Source organism: Haematobia irritans, chromosome 2, assembly GCF_050003625.1.
Source record: "Haematobia irritans isolate KBUSLIRL chromosome 2, ASM5000362v1, whole genome shotgun sequence".
Classification (NCBI taxonomy): Eukaryota; Metazoa; Arthropoda; class Insecta; order Diptera; family Muscidae; genus Haematobia; species Haematobia irritans.
This window is the reverse complement of record NC_134398.1, coordinates 224,715,887-224,742,973: the sequence shown is the minus strand read 5'-3', so window position 1 is coordinate 224,742,973 and position 27,087 is coordinate 224,715,887. Positions and strand designations below refer to the sequence as shown.

The 27,087-nt window shown below is 32.2% G+C and overlaps 1 protein-coding gene across 1 annotated transcript in view; it reads left to right on the top strand.

The window, feature by feature from the left end:
* Pino (protein pinocchio) overlaps positions 1–27,087 on the top strand; it is a 157,757-nt gene that overhangs the window by 113,851 nt on the left and 16,819 nt on the right. The window lies entirely within an intron of this gene.

The window sequence follows — 27,087 nt, the reverse complement described above, 5'->3', positions numbered from 1 at the left end:
CTTTTACTTGTTCCCAAATCTAAAAAAAATCCTTGCTGGCAAGCGTTTTACCTCAAATGAAGATGCAATTGTAAACCACTATTTTGAAGACCTTGAGGAAACTATTTTAATCAAGGGATAGAATTGCTAGAAAAGCATTGGACTAAGTGTATTGAAGTTTCAGGAGATTATATTGAAAAATAACAAGTATATACGGCCGTAAGTTCGGCCAGGCCGAATCTTATGTACCCTCCACCATGGATTGCGTAGAAACTTCTACGAAATACTGTCATCCACAATCGAATTACTTGGGTTGTGGTATCTTAAAACTTCTTAACATCGTTTTCTAAATTGTGAGTTAGTCCATACGTGGTATATATTAGACAAAAAAGGTATGTATAGATAGGTAAGTCTACAAATAATTACGACTCGATATGGACTTTTGCACGGTACATAGAGAGCCAGAATTGAAATATTTTTGTCATTGGGGATCGATTTATTTGAGGGCTAGATATAACTATAGACCGTTATGGACTTAGTTAGGTATGGTTGTTAACGGCCATATACTAGCACAATGTACCAAATTTCAACTGACTCGGATGAAATTTGCTCCTCCAAGTGGCTCCAAAACCAAATATCGGTATCGGTTTATATGGGGCCTATATATGATTATGGACGGATATCGACCACTTTTGGCATGGTTGTTAAATATCATATACTACCACCACGTACCAAATTTCAACCAGATCGGATGAATTTTGCTTCTCCAAAAGGCACCCGAGGTCAAATCTGGGGATCGGTTTATATGGGGGCTATATATAATTATGGACTGATATGAACCATTTCCTGCATGGTTGTTGGATACCGTATACTAACATCACGTACCAAATTTCAGCCGAATCGGATGAAATTTGCTTCTCTTAGAGGGTCTGCAAGCCAAATTTGGGGGTCGATTATGTGGGGGCTATACGTAAAAGTGGACCGATATGGCCCATTTGCAATACCATCCGACCTACATCAATCGATAGCTTATTTCCTTCGGAAGTTAGCGTTATTTCAACAGACGGACGGACGGGCGAACGGACATGCTCAGATCGACTCAGAATTTCACCACAACCCAGAATATATATACTTTATGGGATCTTAGAGCAATATTTAGATGTGTTACAAACGGAATGGCAAAGTTAATATACCCCCATCCTATGGTGGAGGGTATAAAAATATTTTTGAAAAACTAACTATTCTTTTTCATTGATAGGCTAAGAAGTTTCCGAACGGCCCTCGTATGTTTTGTTTGGTGATGACCATATTATTTTTAGTGATTTCCAAATTCATTACTCAAATATAGATGCAACTAAATTTTTATTGTTAATATGAATATATACCACTTATATATTTTCAAATATTATCAACAATTCTCCTTACGCATAAAATATAAAAATGTTAGAAAATAGACAGTACGTCATGTCTAACATATATGTCCGTCTGTTCATTCATTCATCGTTGGTTATATGTACTTCTGCACAGTTCATTTTAATGCGTCAGTATTCAGAGAAAAACAAACAAACAAACAAACCACAACATTATGAGTAAATGTCAGAAACAGACCTATGACGTTGCTATTCTTTGACGTTTACGTTTTTGCTTTCCGTCTTGCGATAATGAGGTTTTCTAGAACTGCTAAAACTATACTAGAGATTTTGCCTCCACAACTGGCCCACGAGTCTTATGCCAAATAATAAAAATAATGATGCTAATGTTTTGTTTTTTATTTTTGGTTTTTTGTTTTTGTATGATCGCCGTTCTTCAAGTGGTTCGCTTGAAGGAACGTTGCCAAGTGATTTTCAGAAGAAAAAAAAAATTCAATAAATGAAAAATATATATTTTTATACCCTCCACCATAGGATGGGGGGTATATTAACTTTGTCATTCCGTTTGTAACACATCGAAATATTGCTCTAAGACCCCATAAAGTATATACTGGGTCGTGGTGAAATTCTGAGCATGTCCGTCCGTCTGTTGAAATCACGCTAACTTCCGAACGAAACAAGCTATCGACTTGAAACTTGGCACAAGTAGTTGTTATTGATGTAGGTCGGATGGTATTGCAAATGGGCCATATCGGTCCACTTTTACGTACAGCCCCCATATAAACGGACCCCCAAATTTGGCTTGTGAGGCCTCTAAGAGAAGCATCATTCAGTATTTTCAAAAACAGAAAGATAGTCCTTAATATAAATCATAGCAAAGGCATTTTTTTGTTTGTTTTCTAAATGTTTTAGTTCTAGTGCACTTGCAACCTGAAAACCATTTAAAAATGTCGACCATAAAATGTCATCGTTGTTTGTCAATTATTTTGGCTGAAATTCAAAATTTTAAAAATTTCAACATTGTAAATGAAAAATACATATCGTAACATTTAAAATCGCTATTCGACTTTTTTGGTCAAAAAAATAACTGTTTGAAGAAAACAAATTATTTTCGTTGTTTTTACGACTTACAAACAATTTCTGGTTTGCTCTTTTATTTGATAGGTGAAAACGGTTTCTTCTCTCAATCCTTATCTTCTTCGTCTTGAAGTTCAATTTCAATAGATTTTTGCATTTATTTTTGAAACAAAGCCATCTAAAATTAAATTTTCTGTCTATATTTTCACGTGATCTTCGGTCCTCAGTTGCCCCTGATATTGTTATGTTGTGTACGCTTAATGATTGGATGAGAGAACAGCAAAAAAAAAAACGAAGAATAATAGCGAAAAGGTAAAATTTCTTGGCAACAGAACACGTCCGTCTAGAAATAATTATTTATTTATTTTGATTTTAAGTTTTTTGCTTTCAACGAGACGACGACAACAGATGCCAGTAATTTCATAAATAAAAAAATGGTTATAAAACATTTTGTATATACATATAAGAAAATAGAGTAAAAAAGATATAAGAGTTGAGATATCTGATTTTTCGATAGTTGGTGAAGAAAAGAATATTCCTCCAGCATTTTCTAAAATAAACATAAGTTCTTCAATGCCCATGAAATTTTCGCAGTACGATTGTTACATTATAAAGGGGTTTTAATAGAGGGTATTACAATAGTAAAGGGTGATTTTTTAAGATTTTTTAATGAAAGACCACATAACTCAGAAGGATCCATGAAACCTTTATTTAAATCGATATAACGTCTATATAATTTAATGTTTGAAGATTATTTCATGGAAAAGTTGATCGCGACTGCGCGATCAACTTTTCCATGGTCCATCGACTTGGTCGAATTTTGACATCGCTCTCTTCATATCATCTCAATGTAGCGCTTACCATTCACAGTAACGTTACCATTCGCATAATCTTTGAAGTAGTATGGTCCAATGATATCAACTTCGCTGGTCAATTGTTGCCAAGATAAAAGGGTGGAAAACTTTTTATAAAGGTTGTTTTTCTAAGAGCTTTTTAATTTGAAATTTAACCCTTTCGATCCTAAAGTTGCCTGTGGGCAACTTTTTGTGTTTTGACACTCACTGTCAGCGTTGTTTTTATTTTTGCGAATTTTAAAAAAGGTTTTTATACATGTGACATTTTTTAAAAATTACAACAAAAATGTTTAAAGTTGTTATTAAATCGGTTGTTGTAAAGTTGCCTGTGGGCAACTTTGGGCCATTGTGGTAGTAAAATTACATATTTTTGGGCATAAGACCTAGAGAAAAAAGGTTTGAAAAATAATGATTTTGAACACATTTTAAACTTCGATTGGGATGTCCCAGTGACGAGGAATGCGGCGATGATATGGAGAACATATCTGCAGTGCTGGGGAGGAATTTGGAAGTAATCTTACAAAGGGAGGAAACCATTGATATAGGCCACGCGTGATTCACGCCAAGCCGTGAATGAAATTTAAACTAAATCTCGTGAATGTGCGTGAACGGGACTAAATAAAAATTTGTCGTGCGTGAGTAAAAATCAAATTGTGTTCGTGATTGTGAAATCACCCTCATAATAAAAATTCACGATCAACGCACGCTCACGCTCACTATTTTGCACAAAGGTCATTCTGTAGGTCCAATTTTCGACCACCTTTTCAAGCATTTTACGGCGTATTTCAGCAATGACACGTTATATATTGGTTTCCAAAGCATCAATCGTAGCTATTTTATCCACGTAAATCAATGATTTCAGGTATCCCCACACAAAATAATCGAGTGACGTTAATTAACACGAACGCGGGGGCACCAATTCACCGGTCCATTTCTCGAAATAATGTTGTCATTGAAATGTTCTTTCAATAAGTCCATTGTTTCGCCCGCAGAATGACAAGTGACATCACTGTGGTGCAATGGTTAGCATGCCTGCCTTGCATACACAAGGTCGTGGGTTCGATTCCTGCTTCGACCGAACACTAAAAACTTTTTCAGCGATGGATTATCCCACCTCAGTAATGCTGGTGACATTTCTGAGGGTTTCAAAACTTTTCGAAGTGGTTTCACTGCAATGTGGAATGCCGTTCGGACTCGGCTATAAAAAGGAGCTTAACATGGAATCGGGCAGCACTCAGTGATAAGAGAGAAGTTCACCAATGTGGTATCACAATGGACTAATTAGTCTAAGTGAGTCTGATACATTGGGCTGCACCTAACCTAACCATCATCCTGTTGAAACCTCATTTCGTTTATATCGATATCTTGAAGTTTTGGCAACAAAAATTCATTGATCATGATTCTGTGGTCAAATGAGTGTAAATCGGACTACATAACAAGTATATACAACACTAAGTTCGGCCGGGCCGAATCTTAAATACCCACCACCATGAACCAAATATTAGGGTTTCCTTTGAAATTTCAGGAGGGCTTGAGGTCTTGAGGACACTTCCCGAAGATAAATTTAAAGATTTCACCTATGACGACTATATCAGATTCTGAACCATTTTTGTTTGAGTTTTAGAGGAATCATTAACATCTCTTGTAAGTGTGCAAGAAAATTATAAAATAACGTCTTGATTTGAAATCTTAAATCTGTAGAAGTAAAATATGGACCGATACCCACCGTTTTCGGCACACCCCTTTATGACTCGAAAATACCTCTCGAATAGGATAAAAACTTCGGATTCTAGAAGCCCAATAAGTAAAATCGGGAGGTCGTTTTATATGGGTACCATACCAAAACACGGACCGATACTCACAATTTTTGGCACACGTATTTGTGGTCCTACAACACCTCTAGATTTCCAATTTCAGGTAAATTGAATAAAAACTGCGGTTTCTATAAGCCCAAGAAGTAAAATCGGGAGATCGGTCTATATGGGGGCTATACCAAAATATGGACCGATACTCACAATTTTTGGCACACGTATTTGTGGTCCTACAATACCTCTAGATTTCAGGCAATTGGATAAAAACTACGATTTCTGTAAGCCCAAGACCCCAAATCGGGAGGTCGGTTTATATGGGGACTATATCAAAACCTGGACCGATATAGCCCATCTTCGAACTTGACCTGCCTGCAGACAAAAGACGAGTATGTGCAAAATTTCAGCTTCATTGCTTCATTATTGAAGACTGTAGCGTGATTACAACAGACAGACGGACATCGTTATATCGTCTTGGAATTTATCCCTGATCAAGAATATATATAGTTTATATGGTCGGAAATCGATGTGTTACAAACGGAATGACAAACTTATTATACCCCCGTCACCATTCTATGGTGGTGGGTATAAAAATCTGTACCGATTTCAACAACACTATCAATTGTACTCCTTCTGGAAAATTTAAAGGAAATCAAGACAAAACACGTTAGCGTTGTCAAAACCAGGAAATTTTAATGCCCTGCTGTATTTTTTAACTGCAGTTCAAAAAATTACATCATCTCATAGAAGAACAAGTATATACGGCCGTAAGTTCGGCCAGGCCGAATCTTATGTACCCTCCACCATGGATTGCGTAGAAACTTCTACGAAAGACTGTCATCCACAAATTTCAACTCACTCGGATGAAATTTGCTCCTCCAAGAGGCTCCAAAACCAAATCTCGGGATCGGTTTATATGGGGGCTATAAATGATTATGGACTGATATGAACCACTTTTGGCATGGTTGTTAAATATCATATACTACCACCACGTACCAAATTTCAACCAGATCGGATGAATTTTGCTTTTCCAAAAGGCACCGGAGGTCAAATCTGGCGATCGTTTTATATGGGAGCTATATATAATTATGGACTGATAGGAACCAATTCCTGCATGGTTGTTGGATACCATACACTAACATCACGTACCAAATTTCAACCGAATGGGAAGAATTTTGCTCTTCCAAGGTGCTCCGGAGTTCAAATCTGGGGATCGGTTTATATGGGGCCTACATATAATTATGGACCGATATCGACCAATTTTTGCATGGGTGTTTGAGGCCATATATTAACACCACGTACCAAATTTCAACTGAATCAGATAAATTTTGCTCTGGAGGTCAAATCTGGTGATCGGTTTATATGGGGGCTATATGTAATTATGGACCGATGTGGACCAATTTTTGCATGGTTGTTAGAGACCATATACTAACACCATGTACCAAATTTCAGCCGGATCGGATGAAATTTGCTTCTCTTAGAGGCTCCGCAAGCCAAATCGGGGGATCGGTTTATATGGTGGCTATATATAATTATGGACCGATGTGAACCAATTTTTGCATGGTTGTTAGAGACCATATACTAACACCATGTACCAAATTTCAGCCGGATCGGATGAAATTTGTTTCTCTTAGAGGCTCTGCAAGCTAAACCGGGGGATCGGTTTATATGGGCGCTATATATAATTATGGACCGATGTGGACCAATTTTTACATGGTTGTTAGAGACCATATACTAACACCATGTACCAAATTTCAGCCGGATCGGATGAAATTTGCTTTTCTTAGAGGCCTCGCAAGCCAAATTTGGTGGTCCGTTTATATGGGGGCTATACGTAAAAGTGGACCGATATGGCTCATTTGCAATACCATCTGACCTACATCAATAAAACCTACTTGTGCCAAGTTTCAAGTCGATAGCTTATTTCGTTCGGAAGTTAGTGTGATTTCAACAGACGGACGGACGGACATGCTCATATCGACTCAGAATTTCACCACGACCCAGAATATATATACTTTATGGGGTCTTAGATCAATATTTCGATGTGTTACAAACGGAATGACAAAGTTAATATACCCCCCATCCTATGGTGGAGGATATAAAAAATGAACTAAAAGTGAAGAAGAAAATCATTGACGCCAAATCATGACCATTTTAACCATACAGTAGTTCATTCTTACTATTTTTGGGAACCGTACGAAAATTTTCATTTGTTTTAGTTCATATTGAACTTATGTGTACGGCCATTGAACTTTATACTCACGTTTAGTTCATAAAATTTTTGAGATTTAAAAAAAGTAAGATTTCATTAAGCTCCCAGCAAAAAAATTTGGAAGTTCTTCCAAAGGCACAACTTTAAAGGCACTTCCAGAAGATGCACTCCCAATGATGTTCTTTATTTTAACTTCCCAGGAAGTTCTTTTAATTCAATTTTTTATAACTTGGTTTTTTCATACTTTTAATGGCTAATTTTAACCTTTTTTGTTTCAAGTAGGTTAAAAACAGAGAAAGAATTCATAAAATTGTACAAATCATTTAAATTTTGTTGAAAAAATTTCTAAATCCAATCTGAAAAAATTGTGAATTTTTAAAAATATTTGAGGTCAAACTTTTCAGACAAGCTTTAGTATCCGTTAAAAATTATAAAAAAATTAAAAAAATTATTTATTTGGCAAAATATAACAGAATTTGTTTATTTACATCCAAAACATTGAATTCGGATCACACCTAAAGAAGTGATGCAAATTCAGTGCAACGGCTGTTGAAAAGGAGGACATCCGTCTTATGACAAGCCCATGTTAAATTCATCGCTTCTGCGTCAATTTTGCACCACTTCCGGATCCAAAAAGAACATTTTCATTACTTTTTTGGCGACGCTTTTTTTGCTGGGCTGTGGGAAATTTCGATAAAAATAGTAAAATTTAACTACTAGCAAATAAATTTTTTCCAATAAAAATAAATTAAATTTAGAGTTAGTTTAACTACGGAATTTTTTTCTGTGTAACTAACGAAAGATATATGTGTGAGCTATATCTAGATCTAAACCGATTTATAGGGTTCAATTCTGACCTAAAAGACATACTTTCGCCAAATTTGAAATCGATTGAAATAAAACTGCAACCTAGAGTTTGATCCCAAAAATGTGTTCACAGACAGGCGGATATGACTAAGTCAACTTATTATTTGTCAACTAGTTATTTGTGCGTAATAGTATGATTGCGTTATTGTTTGTTGGAAAGTGACAAAGAGCTATTGTTGGCTCAAACACAAAGCGAACTAAATGTTTGTGAATCGCAACATAAATCGTTATAATGATACGGGTGGCGTTGCCAAACAACTGAACTGGTGGTTGACTCTGTGAAGATAATAATCATAGCTAATATAATAATTTTTTATACATATCATAATTTATTTTTTTATTTTATTTTTTCTTTCAGGTACGTTTAACATTTTGGTAGATTAGTCGGTAAGGCTCGTATTATATGATATTCCAAATTACCACCTCTAAATAATATAAAAGAAAACAAGAAATGCAATGACAAGGATGTTAACTTTAGAAACTGCCGTCTTCTGAAGGTTTTGACACCGAGAAAATACTTGTACAAATCTTGGTCTTAAGCGTAGGTACAGCGAAAAAAATATCACTAAAATTTATTCAATTAAAATTTTTATTTAATTTTAAAAATTATAACATTTTAAGTGATTCAACCAAAAATTTCATTTAAAACAAAACCCATTTACAAAAATTAATTGCATCGATTAATTTGGTTGGTTATACTATCACTACTCTGATTGAAAACAAAATATATTTTTGTTTTGTGTAGAAATACCATGACCGAACTATATCAATTAACACACACTGAAAAAAGCATGCCCGGTTCTAAAGATTTGGCCTTTACACTAATGAGTTTGGTATTGATTCCAAGCCAAAGAAGCGGAGAATTGAGGTTAGGGCACATTTTAGACACAAATCTCTTTTAAAATTAAGTTTTTCGAACTTGATTCTAGGAAACAAATTTTAATTTAGTCGTTTTTTCAGCGGTTTTGTTATTGTGGTATCAAAAACGTGGTAAGGACAAATTAAATTTCCAAAACCGACTCATAAGTAAAAAAATTATGCTATATTTCAAGTAATACATGTCTTTAAAATAAAATGTTAAAAAACATACCCTATTTTTAAACGCTTTTTAGCTTTGTAGCCAACATGCAAAAAGTCCACAGATTTAATAATAAATTAATTCTGAAGATTTTTTTCAGAAGTATTAAAGCCAAGTCGACCTTAGAAAAACGAAATTTTCTTTCATGTTAGGATACCCAATTGTAAGCCGAATAACATAACTATAAGGTCAAAACGACCTCATTGAAATGTTTATTGACTTTCGGACAAGGAAAAAAACTTTACCAGAGAAATTGGTCTTCTAGTTATACTAAGCAAAATTCTGATTTTTGAGGACATGAAATCTTTGGCCTCACGACAATATTTTTTCAGTGTGCAGAACAACAGTGTCCACCGCTTCACACTTAATTAAAAGAAGACATTTTGTTTAGCAAGTATAAAAACCCTTTTAAATATGATCAAATTACCAATTGTTATACCTCAAACATTCACTATTGTCATAGAATCATCAAATTGTTTGTTTGTTTTGAAATTTTGCAAAATTTTGTTGGAACATAATTAGGCACATGGTCTGTTTCATGATGACTTTATGTGAGAAATGCGAGGTGTGAGCACGCATGTGATGTTGAGATAATAATTAAAAATACAAATTGTTAACGTCGCACATATTTATGAATATTAATTTTCCAATTTAAAAAAAATTGGCAATTGGCCATAGCAATCGATTGTACTGCCCACAAAATTTGCTGACTTACAACATGCTCTAGCATTTATGACGTATGGGGGGATTTTTTGCGAAACCATTAATATTAATCAAAAATGTCAAACGTCACAATTAATGGACTTAATCCAATTTTGGCGATGAAGCTCCTTTAACGACCAGTATTTCTCGATGGTATGGTGAATACAACCGGGGTCGTAGTACTCTCCAAGACAAATTTCGTGGAGTTCGTCCAAAAGCAGTTGTTGTTCCCGGAAACAAAGACGCTGTGCGCAACTGATATTGTAACATAATCATGTGATCTTACTCATTTGGCCGTCAAAAAAATTTGTTCTCGTTGAATCCACGGTTGCCACAGTTGGTACAATTCTACCAAAAATGGTTGATTTTTCACCGTTTGTTAGTTTGGTAGAATTCTTTATGTTTTGTTAGATTTTGCAAACTATTCCTCTCCACCAAATTAATTTTGACATAATTTTATATCAAAAAAAAATTTTGGCAAAATTTTTTCTAGGAATATAATTTTGACAAAATATTCTCTAGGAAGAAAATTTTGACAAATTCTACTCCAGGAAAAAAATTTTGACAAAATTTTCCCTATGAATAAAATTTTGACAAAATTTTCTATAAGAACAAAATTTTCACAAAATTTTCTCTAGAAACAAAATTTTGAAATTTGAAAATTTTCTCGGGAATAAAATTTTGACAAAATTTTCTATAGAACTAAAATTTTTAAAACATTCTCCAGGAATAAGATGTTAAAAAAATTTACTGTGGGAATAAAATGTTGAAAACATTTTCTCTAGGAATAAAATGTTGAAACAATTTTCGATAGAAATAAAATTTTGACAAAAATTTGTACAGAATTACAATTTTGACAATATTTTTAACAGAAATAAGATTTTGACAAAATTTTCTATAGAAAAAATTTTGACAAACCTTACTATAGAAATAAAAAATCAAAAGCTGGAAAAAAGTTTTTTTATTGAATAGTTTTTTTTTTTGTAAAATTTTCTTAAAATGTTGGTAGATTTTTTTTATACCCACCACCACATAGAATGGTGACGTGGGTATAATAAGTTTGTCATTCCGTTTGTAACACATCGAAATATCGATTTCCGACTATATAAAGTATGTATATTCTTGATCAGGGAGAAATTCTAAGACAATATAAGCATGTCCGTCTGTCTGTTGTAATCACGCTACAGCCTTCAATAATGGCGCTATCGTCCTGAAATTTGGCACAGATTCGTCTTTTGTTTGCAGGCAGGTCAAGTTCGAAGATGGGCTATATCGGTCCAAGTTTTGATATAGTCCCCATATAAACCGACCTCCCGATTTGGGGTCTTGGGCTTTTTTAGTTTTAGTTTTTTATCCAATTAGCCTGAAATTTGAAATCTAGAGGTGTTTTAGGACCGTCAAAAAGTGTTCCAAAAATGATGCCTATCGGTCCATGTTTTGGTATAGCCCCCATATGGACCGATTTCCCGATTTTGCTTCTTGGGCGTCTAGAAAGTGTATTTTCTATCCGATTTGCCTGAAATTGGAAATCTAGAGGTATTTTAGGACCATAAAGAGGTGTGCCGAAAATGTGGTATATCGGTCCATGTTTTGATATAGCCCCCATATATACCGATCTCCCGATTTTACTTCTTGGGCTTCTAGAATCCGTAGTTTTAATCCAATTTACCTGAAATTTGAAATCTAGAGATACTCTAGGAGCATAAAGACGTGTGTCGAAAATGGTGAGTACCGGACCATGTTCTCGATCTCCCGATTTTACTCCTTGGTCTTTTAGAATCCTTAATTTTTTACCCAATTTGCCTCAAATCGAAAATCTAGAGGTATTCTAGGAAAATAAAGAGATGTGCCGAAAATGGTGAGTGTCGGTCCATGTTTTGATATAGCCCCCATATAGACCGATCTTCCGATTTTACTTCTTGGGCCTCTAGAATCCGTAGTTTTAATCCACTTTACCTGAAATTTGAAATCTAGAGGTACACTAGGACCATAAAGACGTGTGTCGAAAATGGGGAGTACCGGTCCATGTTTTGATATAGCCACCATATAGACCGATCTCCCGATTTTACTCCTTGGTCTTTTAGAATCCGTAATTTTTTACCCAATCTAGAGGTATTCTAGGAAAATAAAGGGATGTGCCGAAAATGGTGAGTATCGGTCCATGTTTTGATATAGCCCCCATATATACCGATCTTCCGATTTTACTTCTTCTAGAAAATTCTTCCGATTTTACTTCTTCTAGTTTTTCTCCAATTTGCCTGACATTTGGAATCTAGAGGTATTATACGACCATAAAGACGTGTGTCGAAAATGGGGAGTACCGGTCCAAGTTTTGATATAGCCCCCATATAGACCGATCTCCCGATTTTACTTCTTGGGCTTCTAGAATCCCTAGTTTTTACCCAATTTGCTTGAAATTGGACATCTAGAGGAAAATAAAGAGATGTGCCGAAAATGGTGATTGTCGCACCATGTTTTGATATAGCCCCCATATAACCCGATCTCCAGATTTACTTCTTGGACTTCTAGAATCCGTAGTTTGTATCCAATTTGCCTGATCTTCGAAATCTAGAGGTATTCTAGGACCATAAAGAGGTGTGCCGAATATATTGAGTATCGGTACAGTTTTTGATATAGCCCCCTTATAAACCGGCCCTCCGATTTGGGGTCTAGATTCTAGAACTACAATTAAATGTGCTGAATATTGTGTGTATCCTTCCATGTTTTGGTATAGCCCCCATTACACCGAACTCCCGATTTAACTCCTAGGGTTTCTAGAAATTGTAGTTTTTATCCGATTTGCCACAATTTGAAAATATACTGGCATTTTAGACCCATAACAAAGTCTATATGATTTAGTTTTATCGGTCCATTTGGTAAGGCCTCCATATAGACCGATTTCACTTATTGATGGTATAGAAGGCACACTGGTCATGAAAATTGCTTGAAACTGAATGCAAAATTTCCAGATTTTACTTCTCGTAATCATTTAAATAATTGGTATGAAAATCTTCCATCATTTTCTTGCACACTTACAAGATTCCTCTAAAACTCAAACAAAAAATGGTTCTTATAAATTCAGAATTTAATCTAGTCTTCATAGGTAAAATCTTTACATTTATCTGTGGGAAGCGTACTGGTTGAACTGATCTGTCATCAAACCCCCCTGAAATTTTCAAAGGAAACTATTACATTTGATTCATGATGGTGGGTATTTAAGATTCGGCCCGGCCGAACTTACTATTGTATATACTTGATTTTGGTAATATTTTCTTAAAATTTTGGTAGATTTTTTTTTTGGATTTGGCTTGATCGATTACCAAATCCAAAAAAAACTACCAAAAAAGCCTCATGTCGATTGATGAAAAGAAATGCTCCAAAACTACGATCGCGTCTATGACATTGTGACAGCGGTATGAGCTCGATACTAAAATGCAGTCGACTGTATGGATGCTGTAAGATGAGCCAAATCCAACAAAAGTTGCTTGCCCACTTCCAAGCAAATGGCAGCTTTTTTTTAGAAAAAACGACACGACAAATCTATGTACTCAAAATCAATCATTCGACTTATTTAATTCTCAATCTTTTCTCGCTCTGCATAACGATCTCAATATGCAAATATGTATAGTAAAATGGATAGTTTCCTTTCAACTGAAATCTTCGCCTTTTTGCAAATATTGAAATAAGTATTTTTCATTTTATTAAATAAATCTTTGTTCCAACATTAATTGATATAAATTGATATATATTGGCAAAAGCAACAACAAACCATGACTGCAATAACAATTAAACCGAAAGGCATAATTGAGTGATGAAAAGGCAGTGAATGGTCGAGTTAGTGAACCAAGTGAATGAGTAAATTTTGATTTTTAATGACTAATTTCTACAATCGAATTATTCAATCACTTTGCTATGGGTTAGTGTTTAACGGCGTTTACTTTCATTTCCAGGAACAATAGGCGAAGATAACATAATTACCATAGCCCTGGGATATAATTTTCATTATCAATTCGATCGATCGGTCATGTCATATCTAAGTACTGGGCGACAATAGATAATTGTAGAGTATTGTAGTTCCGTTATTTAATTTATTACTTCCGTTGTTTGAATGAAAATATTTATAAATAAATTAATTATATATTCTGTGGAATAATGTAAACATATTTTTTTATAGAAATAGCACTTTGTGAAAAAATTCGAATTTTTTTCCATTTATTGTTGCATTAGTGTAGTACACACAAAAATGTTTTCTGATTCAATCATGAAATTAATATATTCAATTATTTTTTTAATTGAAATATCTCCAATCATAAAAGTGATAGTATCAATCACAGTTTTAATTGGGCATAAAAAATACTTTATTAAAAAATTAATTGATCCCATTAACAAAATTTCAATTAATATTTTACTTATTCTATTAAAATTTTATTGATGTTGATTGCAAAACGTAATATTTTTTTAATTAGAAACGTAACTATTTTCAATTACTTTCTTATCTGACTTTGTGTTTTTAGTTTGATTAAAAAATTGACTAAAATAAATATTTAATAAAAAAAATCCATCACTTTTTTAACTGACTTAAGGTGGAATTACATACCATGCGTTAATGCGCCCGTTGATTGAAGAGTTGAATTTTCTCTTTCAAAGCAACAGCTCGGTTAGAGTGCTTCAAACAGAACAAATCAACCCTTCCATCAACGCACGGATTAACGCATGGTATGTAACTCAACCTTTAGTCTTCTGAGTTTGATTAAAAAGTTAATTGTATCAATTAATTTTTTTATTAAAACGTATCAATCATTGACTTAATTAACTTAATGTTTCTATCTTGATTAAAAAGTTTAATTTATTAATAAATTGGAAATACTGGTGGTGAAAAATGGTTAAATTTGGAAAAAAAATATTTCGAGAATAATTTCGATAATAAGTTAGCATATAAGACTCAAAAAAAATCATCTCCACCCGCCAGCTACGGAAATTCGAATTAGCCAGCAATGAAACATGTGTATATTCCGGCTTGTGTGGATTGGTATAAGTCATTTTTCATTAACCCTGCAATAAAGAGCTTCAAAAAAAGTAGTTTGAATCCCCAATCTGTGATCCGGAATTAGTGCAAACTTGGATCATCTCTAATGAATTTTACATGGGTTTGTCATAGGACGGAAGTACTCCCTTTTTGGATCCTTTCCATTGCTTTAGAAGTTGTGCCCTGGAAGTTAATTTGAATGAAGAAATCTAAAAAGCTAAAAAAATTTTGTCAACCAATTTCATTTTTTTTTCAACCATATTTTTTATTACACTATTATTTTTCTATTATCTAACTTTTTTGCAATTTGGAAAACTTTTTCGCTCCGATCAGGGGTTGAAACTGGGGTTGATGGCACCATAACTGGACGCCTTAGCACACTAGGCCACAAACGCCATTGAACATACGGCGTCGAAAGGTCAATTCAAATGCTTGTGATATGATCGTAATACGACACCAAGGAATAACATTCTAATTGCTTCTCGAGATGTTCTTTATTAGTATGAACGAAAAAATAAGAAACACAGGTTCAAATCTCACCAGTGGCAATTTTTTTATCAAATATTTTTCTAGAAAAATATTTTTTTATTTTATGCATCGTTTTTATTTTTTATTTTCGGCATATATTTTCGTATAAATATATTTTTTCCTATTAAAAATCAACAAAAAAATTAAAAATTATCGTAATTTGCAAAGCCTTCTCAAAAGAACTTCCATGGAAGCGAAAAAGTCAAACGGCACAGGTTCAAATCCCAGCGGGGATGATTTTTTTTTACTTTTTTATTAATTTTCTTTTTTTATTAATTTTTTTTTGTAAAATTTAATTGTCCAAAATTTTCTAATACTTTCTAATACTTTCCACAAGGACTGCATTGGAAGTAGATAAAATCATTGGGGTATCCCAGATGTGCTTTAGAAAAATGTTTGTGGGCTTGTCCAAAAGGTCTGCATCGGGAGTGGAAAAAAATCATTGGGGGATCCCACGATGCGCTTTAGAAGAAATGTTTATGGATTTGTCCAAAATGGGGGGTTCTGGGATGGAAATGTTTGTGGAACAATTTCCATTTTTTTTTGCTGGGAACTTAATAATACCAACTCCTTAATCTTCAAGTCCAATTAGGTCGTATGAAAATTGGAATGAAGTGTAGAAATAAAATGTTGGTAAGGATTTTTACACAAAATTTTTTTTTTTGCCAAAAAAATTCTAGATTAATAATTTTTTCAAAAAAACAAAGAAATAAAATAAAAAAAATAGAAATAAAAATTTGTCAATAAATTTCTATGGAAATATACACTAAAAAACAAAGTGAACCTTCCAAAGCACTAAAGCCAATCTAACTCTATTTTACTTCATAAGAATTAATATGTTTTAATAAAAAATTTCTCCAAGTTCTCCATGAAAGTTTTATCGGCTATAAATAACTTTTTGTGTACGTTAGTTAAATGAACTAAAAAGGTGGAAACAGAGTATACAGAAATGAAGCATAAAGATATACTAAATTCGTATTTCCTAAAAAATGGTTCAGAATTTCTAAAAATTTTTAAATTTTATCATCTTGAAATACGTAAGACGCTAACGACACTTGCAATTTCGAATTAAATTTTTTTTTCCAACTAGTGAAACAAATTAATTATGTATAATAAATTTTCTTGAATTTATCAAAAAAAAAATATTTATTTTTGTGTTATATAGGCGTTAGTTCAGTTAAAACTTTCCTTCCACTTTGTTGGGTCAACTTTTTTAGTGTAATTTAAAAAAAAGGAATTTTAATCAAATAAATTTTAACATATAAGAATATTTATCAAAGTCTATATTATAAGACTGTCTCTTGTTATCATTAACTTTAACATTTGTTAGCAAGCCCGCCTTGCATACACAAGGCCGTGGGTTCGATTCCTGCTTCGACCGAACACCAGAAAAAAATATAATGAAATTATTTAAATTAAGAAAATTTTCTGACATTTTTATTTTTTTAACTACCATTTACGAAATGCATCCTTCTCGATAAACAAAAATTAAATAAAAATAGAAATGAAGAAAAAACCTTAGGCACCAATTTTAACCACGCTGTAGTTCTTTCTTACCTTTTTTGAAAAGTATACGAAAAACTTCTTCTGTTTTAATTAGCATTGAACTTATTTGTATGTCATTGAAATTACTACATAAAGTTTTTGAGACATACTTGGAATAAAGAAAAATTCGTTGGACTGGGAAATTTTTCTTACAAAATTTTAAAGTAAATATTTTGCCATAAATATAAGCTAATTTTAGCATCAATTTTACAACTGGCGTTTTTTCTGTGTAACTTTAAAACCTTGTAAAATAAATATTCTTTAGCTTTTTAATGTAATCCATAAATAAATACACAAAAATATTATGTCTCGTTTCTAGTTAAAACAACAACATTGCATTCACATGGATTCAATGAACTGAAAATTTTCCTATCGCCACTTTTCATTGCCCTTTTCGCCTTTACTTGCAGTAATGATAGGGAAGGGGGATTTCATTACCGATTACCGTAGACACAACGTCTTTCTGTGTTTTCTGGGGAACTTTTGCTTAAAAAATGGGGAAATTTCCATGCTATTTAATATTGTCCGCTAAAATGTTTAGAGTTTTTGTTTCTACATAAACAAAAAACAAATGGCAAGGTGATATACACAGTTTGCAATTAAATGCGAAAGTGTAATTATTCACACAAATGCTAAACAAATTTTGCATTGAATACAACAAGAGACAGTTATATTGAAACTATCTACACTGAAAAAAAACATGTCCGGTTCCAAAGATTGTATCTTTATACTAATGATTTTGGTATTGATTTCGAGCCAAAGAAGCGAAGAATTGAAGTAAGGATACCTTTAAGACACAATTGTCTTTTAAATTTGAGTTATGCCTGCTTGATTCTAGGAAACAAATTATAATTTATTCGTTTTATCAGCTTTTTTCTGCATGTGCTATCAAAGTCCATGAAAAAGATGTTAACGAAAACTTTGATATCCAAATTCAGTCTCAACTTCAAGTAGAAATTCTGATGTTTCAATTAAAAAACGTCTCTAAAATAAAGTGTTGAAAAACATATATTTTTAAAGGTTAGGTTAAAGTGGCAGCCCGATTAAGATTCAGGCTCACTTAGACTATTCAGTCCATTGTGATACCACATTAACTAAAAGTACCTATTACATATGGTAAAGACAAAATCTTTGGAACCGAGTATGCTTTTTTTTCAGTGTGTATATTGACGTAAACATTTTACGGACTATCAATTCGCATGTAATAATTTATTTACATGGACTTAATTTTGAATTACAAGAAAAAGTTCCCTTTGCGTATTTATATTTGACGTAAAACGAAACCACACAATAGTCAACACTTCTTGCAATAGATGGGTGAAACTCTTTAAACGTAAAATAAATATTGAAATAAACAACAATAACAGATGTAAATTATTTGTAACGTAAGAGTAAAATGTATAAAATGATGCAAATACTGCAAAAGCAAATTATTTTCTTAAAACTTTCTCATAATATCACCCGTTTTTTTCCTCATAAAAATTCTTTTGACATTTAATTTTATTAGAAATAGCTAAATTTTATTAAAAACAAAATACTTGTCACAGTTGTTTGCCAAAATACCCAATTTATCTCGATTTATTGAGTTTCTTAAGCAGTTAATTCCTCTAATAAGCGGCCAAATAGTATATTGGATTATTTGTGATAAACACTCTCTCACGCATATTCGATATTTGGTCACACTTAAAACAATAATACCAACCCCTCATTTAAATAAACAAATAATTGTGTTAATTAATGAAATATATTGAAAAAAGTGACAAATGATAATGTATGTTTCATTGGAATTAATCTTGAAATCTAACATAAAATTCGCAAAATTAAAATTTTTATTAATTAAATGAGAATTATTATAGAATGAAGCAAATTGGTTATCGAAAGCAATCGGTTTCGAAAATTTTCACAACAAAAACAAAAATATGCTTTAAACGCATTATATTCCTTAAATTCAAAAAGTTCTTTAACAATATAAATGACAAAAATGGCGGTTTAACCAATTTTAATTTTTTCGTCATGGTTGACCTTTTTCTGGAAATAGCCATATATTATAGACATTTTAGAACAATTTATCCAAGCCATTATTTGTTTCCAATCCCTCATGTTCCGAAATTCGCAATCGCAAATAGCAAGAATATATTTTTCTTGTAACAAAAAAATAGAGGTTAAGTTTAGGATTAAGAAATTATGGCCAAACGAAAATTTTGCGATTCCGAAATTCGGAACATGGAAATTTTAAATTTAATATAAGAGCCTCCCATGAAATTTACAAAATATCACCAAAATTTTGAACTGAATTTTAAAAACTATTAAATTAAAAATTTAATTGGTCCAACAAATTGTTTAATTGAAACAAAAATAAATCACAAAAACTAATTATGTCAAGTAATTTTTTAATTGGAACAATTAACTTTTTAATTGACGTTGCACTGAAAAAAATTTTACGTGATAAACCAAAACAAAATCTTAAATTTCTTTAAAATAATGAAATTTTAATAAAAAAAAGTTTATAATCTTTGCTTCAAAAATTTTATTCATTAAATTTAGGTCACAAATTTTGTAAATTTGCGTCCCTCTGATAAAGTCACATGTCTTTGAACTAAGGCTATTTTTCCTTAAAGTAAAGAAACACATTTTTGATTTAAAGAAATTGTCCTTAAATTAACTGAAATATTGAAACTTTAGATTTAAGATAAAAACACTTCAAATATATGCTGAGATTTATTTTGAGGATTTAGCGTCTTTGGTTTAAAGTTTTTTTTTTTAACTAAGAGAACATTTTTTACTTTGAAGTATCCGTTATAATTTGGATTTTTAAACTGGCATTTGTTTGTACGTGAGTACCTTTATTAATAAACCGCGAAAAAAGAATGAACATTTGATAAATGAGATCTGTATCCAAATTTTAATTTTATTCATCCTAGATTTTAAGCCAGATAGGTCGCTAAAAATTTCTTTATTTTAAAGAAGCCGCATCTTTGGCTCGGAACAATACCAAAATGCATATGGGAAGGTCTTTGGATCCAAGTAAACTTTTTTTTAGTGTGGCGATTGATACTATCATTTCTGTGATTGAAGACATTTCAATTAACAATTAATAGGATCAATTAATTTCGTGATTGAGCTTGTCGAAGACAATATTTTTGGCTAATTTTAAGAGAAAATCTTCATTATTATTACATCTTGCGTTATATATTTAGTAAGAAACGTTCTTTTGAAGGAAAAATTAAGCAGCACCTAACGATATATTTATTATGTCAGAAATACATATTATATATTACTCGTTAACACCCTATGAATCATTGTCATAGGGTGGTCACGATTAATACATTTTTTCTCCTTGAAATTACCAAAGGACACATAAAACTTGCTAATATAGATTGGTGCTAAAGAACTCCTTTCAAGGTGTTAAATACCAATTACATTCGTCAAAGGACAGCATGTGTTCTTTCTCTCAATTGTTTTTCCATATCTGTAAACATTTTTACCATCTGCAAACCACTTTCTAGTAATCACAATAAAGGCGCGCATTGCCTATTGTAAATGTCATATGGCTAAAATGGTTTTAGTCGCTCTCTTCAATGCCCTTTTTCCACTCACCCATTGTTATAATTGACTGACTAAAAACAAAGGAGATTTTTGTTTGGTGATCTTTGAAGAAGCTGTTGCTGAAATTAAAATACAAATTGCAGGAATGTAGGTAAAAACACATTTTGGCAAACAAGAAATTTCACTTAGTAACGCACCTCAGCACCAATGAAATAAATTTAAAAAAAAGCAAGCAAATCATCCACATTCACATTTATTCTTATCTTTTGAAGAACATCACAAGACAACGAACGACATGATGTCTTTCCAAAAGATATAACAAGATTTCTTCTCCTTCTGTTTCAGAGTAAACGACTATACTATGATCAGCTGATCATTCTATGAGAACATATTTATACAACATACCCCCTCTCTCTCACTGGTATGTATTTGCTTAGTATGTGTGTACGCATGTGAGTTATCGGTCATAGGCAATTCGTTTAAATGAGGGCACAATTAGCATTAATGGATTAGGTCATATAAAAATATACACACACGCACCCAATGCGAACATTTTTTTTATGTATTATGTTAGTTTAGGTATGATTTCATTATAAAAATGGTATAAATTCATTTCGGAAAAAATAGAAGAACATATGTATGCATTTTATAAAACTTAATTGTGGCATGTTATAAAACTTAACAGTATTGCCAATATCTTTCTGGTTCTTGTCCTCAAATTCGGATGTTTTCGTCACCAAAAATCCCCAATTTAACTAAAATTCCTCAAAAAAATCGCTAATAAATTTTTGAGAAATTTTTATAAGAAAAAATAAAGAAAAAGGCTCTACTGTAGAAAATCCGTAATAGTTAAACAAATATGTACAGTTTTGTACAGGATATCGATACACAAAGTCAGGACACCCATTTTTTTTTTTAGAAAATTTTATGTGGAAAAATAAAGAAATAGGCTCTCCTATAGTAAATCCTTAATAACTTAAAAATTAAAAAGACATAAAGTTTTTGTCTTACCTGCTTGCGAGTTACAATATGATAAAGATTTCGAAACAAATCCAGGATACCGACAATCGTCTTCCAACGGCTCGAGAAATGGGACTTCGACCACCAAGTATTTTTGAACGAAAATTTACTTCTATATACTCAAGTAATAAACTTAGGTCGTAGATCGAGGGCTCGAGTCCCCACGAAATGATTTCATATTTGTACACTCAAAAAAAAAAACTGAACTCTCTATTTCACTAAAGGCAATTTAACTATATTTTAATTCATGGAATTATTATGTTTGGAGAACGTTTCCTTTATTCTAATATTTTTTTGCGTACGTTACATGAACTGAAAAACGGGAAAAAACTTATACACCAATTAAGCATAAAGATTTACTAAATTCGTATTTCTCACAAAATAGTTCATTATGCGTCAATCATGAACTTCCTATGTCACTAAAGACATTCTTGCAATTTTGAACTCTAATTTTTGTCCCTTCAAACAGCAAAATTTTCTTTATCAAGTAAAAACAAGTAAGGAAAGTCTAAAGTCGGGCGGGGCCGACTATATTATACCCTGCACCACTTTGTAGATCTAAATTTTCGATACCATATCACATCCGTCAAATGTAATGGGTGCTATATATAAAGGTTTTCCCAAATACATACATTTAAGTATCACTCGAGTTGGACAGAATTTTGGCTAATTTGGCTAATTTTGGCTAATGCACTAGGGTGGACACAATTTTAGTTAAAAAATATGGGAAACATTTAAATCTGAAGCAATTTTAAGGAAACTTCGCAAAAGTTTATTTGTGATTTATCGCTCGATATATATGTATTAGAAGTTTAGGAAAATTAAAGTCATTTCTACCACTTTTCGACTAAGCAGTGGCGATTTAACAAGGAAAATGTTGGTATTTTGACCATTTTTGTCGAAATCAGAAAAACATATATATGGGAGCTATATCTAAATCTGAACCGATTTCAATCAAATTTGGCACACATAACTATATTACTAATTGTACTCCTAGTGCAAAGTTTCAACCAAATTGGGCCAAACTCTGGCTTCTGGGCCATATAAGTCCATATCGGGAGAAAAATATATATGGAAGCTATATCTAAATCTGAACCGATTTCAATCAAATTTCGCACACATTACTATACTACCAATTATACTCCTTGTGCAAAATTTCAAGCTAATCGGGATAAAACTCTGGCCTCTGGCTCCATATAAGTGCATATCGGGCGAAAAATATATAAGGGAGCTATATTTAAATCTGAATCGATTTTAACCAAATTTCGCACGCATAGCTACAATGCTAAATCTACTCCCTGTGCAAAATTTCAACCAAATTGGGCCAAAACTCTGGCTTTTAGGACCATATTAGTCCATATCGGGCGAAAGATATATATGGGAGCTATATCTAAATCTGAACCGACTTCAATCAAATTTTGCACGCTTGACTATACTACTAATTGTACTCCTAGTTCAAAATTTCAAGCAAATTCGGCCAAAAATCTGGCTTCTGGGGCCATATAAGTCCATATCGGGCGAAAGATATATATGGGAGCTATATCTAAATCTGAACCGATTTCAATCAAATTTTGCACGCTTGACTATACGACTAAGTGTTATGTTTGTACAAGATTTCAAGCAAATCGGTATAAAACTCTGGCTGCTGGGTCCATATTAGTGCATATCGGGCGAAAGATATATATGGAAGCTATATCTAAATCTGAACCGATTTCTTCCAAAATCAATAGGGTTCTATTCTGACCCAAATTAGGAACATGTGCCAAATTTGAAGGCGATTGAACTTAAATTGCGACCTACACTTTGATCACAAAAATGTATTCACAGACAGACGGACGGACGGACGGACAGACGGACATGGTTATATCGACTCAGGGACCCACCCTGAGCATTATTGCCAAAGACACCATGTGTCTATCTCGTCTCCTTCTGGGTGTTACAAACATATGCACTAACTTATAATACCCTGTTCCACAGTGTGGCGCAGGGTATAAAAATTATTGATGTCTAATAAATAAAAGTTTTCGAAAAATATTCACTTATTTTCATGATATCGGCGTGATGCCAGCGTTTGTAATATTGTGTAAAATTTTCTAACCATAACCAAAAGTTTTCTCCCTAGTGGGTTCACTTTTTTTCAGTGTAGAAAAATGTCTTAACCAAGCCGAGTAAAATTATAAATTAGCGCTTGAGTCCCCAAAATAGAATCCTCTGTCCGTTTCAAGTCCAACTGCTTCCCTATATACCGTGCAATAAAGAGGAGCAACATTTCCTTTTTAAATTTTCGATTCGCTGTGCTTATATTTAATGTAAATAAAAAGAATATCACGTAAACCATTATTGTAAACCTAATTTATTATACTGAACGACAAAATCCCCAAAATTTATGGAAATTACCCACGAAATCCCCAAGCCCCGAACATACAAATTTCGTCCCCTTCCACGAAAAAATATCCCCAATTTGAGGGAAATCCCCAATACTGACAACACTGATTGAAGGATTTCAGAGAGAATAAAAAGACAAGAGGACGAAACTGTGAAGCGAAACTGCGTCAGTAGGTGGCAGTAATGAGGAAAATTTCTCTAATATCATGCAGTTTTTGTCGGCGCTTCTCTCAAATCTCATACAGTTTGCGTCGGCGTCACCCAGTTCAGTTCTCTGCCGGCTTTACGAAACGTAAGGAAAATAGGATTTAGAACCAACTTTGTAATAACAAATGTTCTTTTATAAAAATCTTTTCATTCTATTAAATATTTTTGCAGACAATTTGAAATTATAACTGCCGATGCCTTTACAAAGAATTTATCAAAACAACGCTTTGACCGCAACGTCAGTAATACCAAAGCTTCAGGCATTGTGCGACATCTATAGGGTTGACATTTGTTGTTTTTGTAGAAGAGAAATTTTCGTCCTCTTGCATTTTTCTCTCTGGGATTTTCTAGTTTTCGATTTGAAAATTTCAAATTTCACAGGCTTGCACTCAGACAAAATATTTTCAATCAAATCTTAATTGCAATAAAAAAATATTTATTAAGTAGTTGCATATTTTAAGCATAGTATAACTTTCATGTTTTTTAATAGTAGATATAATTTTTTTTACAAAAAACAAATGTTGGCCATCCTGTATTGTAAGTTAATCATTGTGAGAAATTATTAGTAGGACTAGGTTGAATATTTGTGTTGCATAGTGTAATTAAAAAAATATTTTTATATGTCTATTCTTCGATATTTTAGTTATTTATTTTCCCCGAAAACTGTGATATTAATAAAATGAAATTCTCATTATCGAAAGTACAATGGAATTCAGAAATTTCAAGTGAATATATTTTTTCTATTAAAAAAAATGGTTCAGTAAATTTCGACAAAACGTCACGTATTTGTCTTATGGTAGTTTAAGTGATTTTTTTTAATAAATATATGTAATTCACAATTTTGTAATGCTTTAGTGGGGATTACATATAATTTAAAAAAAGAAATTGATAGTATTAGCAATTTCGATACAGAAGTTGAGAAATTTGACTTAATTTGCGTTCAAGTCAATTTCCAAATTTAAAAAATCTATATTTTTTGAGAGGAGTCCCTATATTAACACATGTATAAATGTCCTTGTAAACATATTATAGCTATAAATAGACTAGTCCTGTTTTGATATTTTTCGAAAAAAACGTTGTTATCATAGTTCAAAATCCATTTCGAAACAAATGGACTAATGTCATTATCATAATAAACAGATGTTGGTAGTAACAACAATAATACGTTGTTATGTACGTAAGTGTTGGTCGGTCGTCAGCGGTTTGCCAGTTCGCGTCAATATGGTAAACGAGCCCCTTTTACTTGTGTGTAGCCACCTCAATATATTTGCCTGTTGCCAAGCAAAGAAAAAACAATGAATTTTATTATACCCTACAGTAGCATGTAGGGTGTAACAGACACTATCAAGTAAACTATGAAAAGAGATAACCTGATTATTTTTTAATACCGAGATATTATTTAATTCGTTTGGTATTTATAATAATTCCTTTAATATAAGAATAATATGGAAAAATTATTATGGGCAAATTTGTCGCTGCGTTAACCATTTAGGTACAATCCTAATGTTTGGATATGATAACGCAAATTAGCGGTGAAAATCTGATTTTTTGTTAAATCTTTAAAATGCATAATCAAAACTATCAATTTTGCAAGTTTTTAAAATTATTTATTGAAATGAATAACTGTGAAAAATTACTATTTTCATGCAATAATACACTGATAGAAACATTTTCGTTATATTAACGAAATGTGTCATTAAAAGTGAGCCAATGAAACAAATTCGTTAATACAACGAAAATTTTCGTTATTATAATGAATTTTCTGTTTATCAACGTAACGTTTCGTACTATTAACGAATATTTTCATTGTATTAATGAAAATGTTTCGTTTTATCAACGAAAAATTTTCGTTGGCTCAATTTTAATGAAATTTTCTGTGTGTGTACCTCGATTAATTTAAATATCAATATCTCAGTTTTTTTTACGTTTATTCTAGTAATTATAACTTCAATTGTATATTTATTTACATTTATTTAATGAATATAAAATTCTTATAATTACAGTACGGAAGAGAATATCCTATAATTTTTAAATATTATAACTAATGCAAATATATAAAAAATAAAAAATAGAGTTAATTCTCAAAAGGTTAAATAAAAAAGTTAACAATTAAATTTAAGAAAAGATACAAAAATATATAATAAAAAATAAATAATTAATTTAAAAAAATAAATCCGTATTAATTCACTATTCAGAAAGTTTAATCATTTGGCATTAAATGTGAGATCAATAAAAATAAAATTAGGATAAAGATATCATTTATCGATTTTTCATTCTCCTTTCGCGGTATATTAATAATGCTATTCATGTATAAACAAATGCCAGTTTAAAAATCCAAATTATCACAGATACACGCAAAGAAAAAAACGTTTGGAAAACGTGTAACGAAAACGTTTTTCTTTTGTTAGAGTTTTTTGAATTGCTTCGAAAATTTTAAACTTTTATCACCAAAAAAGTTCGTTTGTTACAACATTTTTATTTTTTATTTAAAAAAATTATTTTTGAAACAACAACACAGTCCATTTCGTTTGTATCAAACACTGTTCTTTTCTGACTTTAGGTCTTTAATAAGAAACATTTTACAGTTCAAAATTTAATATAGTACAATGTAATGTTGAACATTTTTTCGGAATCTTCCGAACATATCTGGAATATATGTAAAAAAAACTGGTCGAAGCAGGGATCGAACCCACGACCCTTGCATGCAAGTCGGACGTAGCAACCACTGCTCCACGGTGCCAAACAATGTTTGTTTCTGTTAAATAAACTTTGTTTATTCGATTCGTGGGCGCCGCAAGTTATGCTATATAAATATAACTTATATGGATAATTATCTATTGATGATCATAACAGGTACATAGCTCAGTGGTTAGTGTGTTAGCT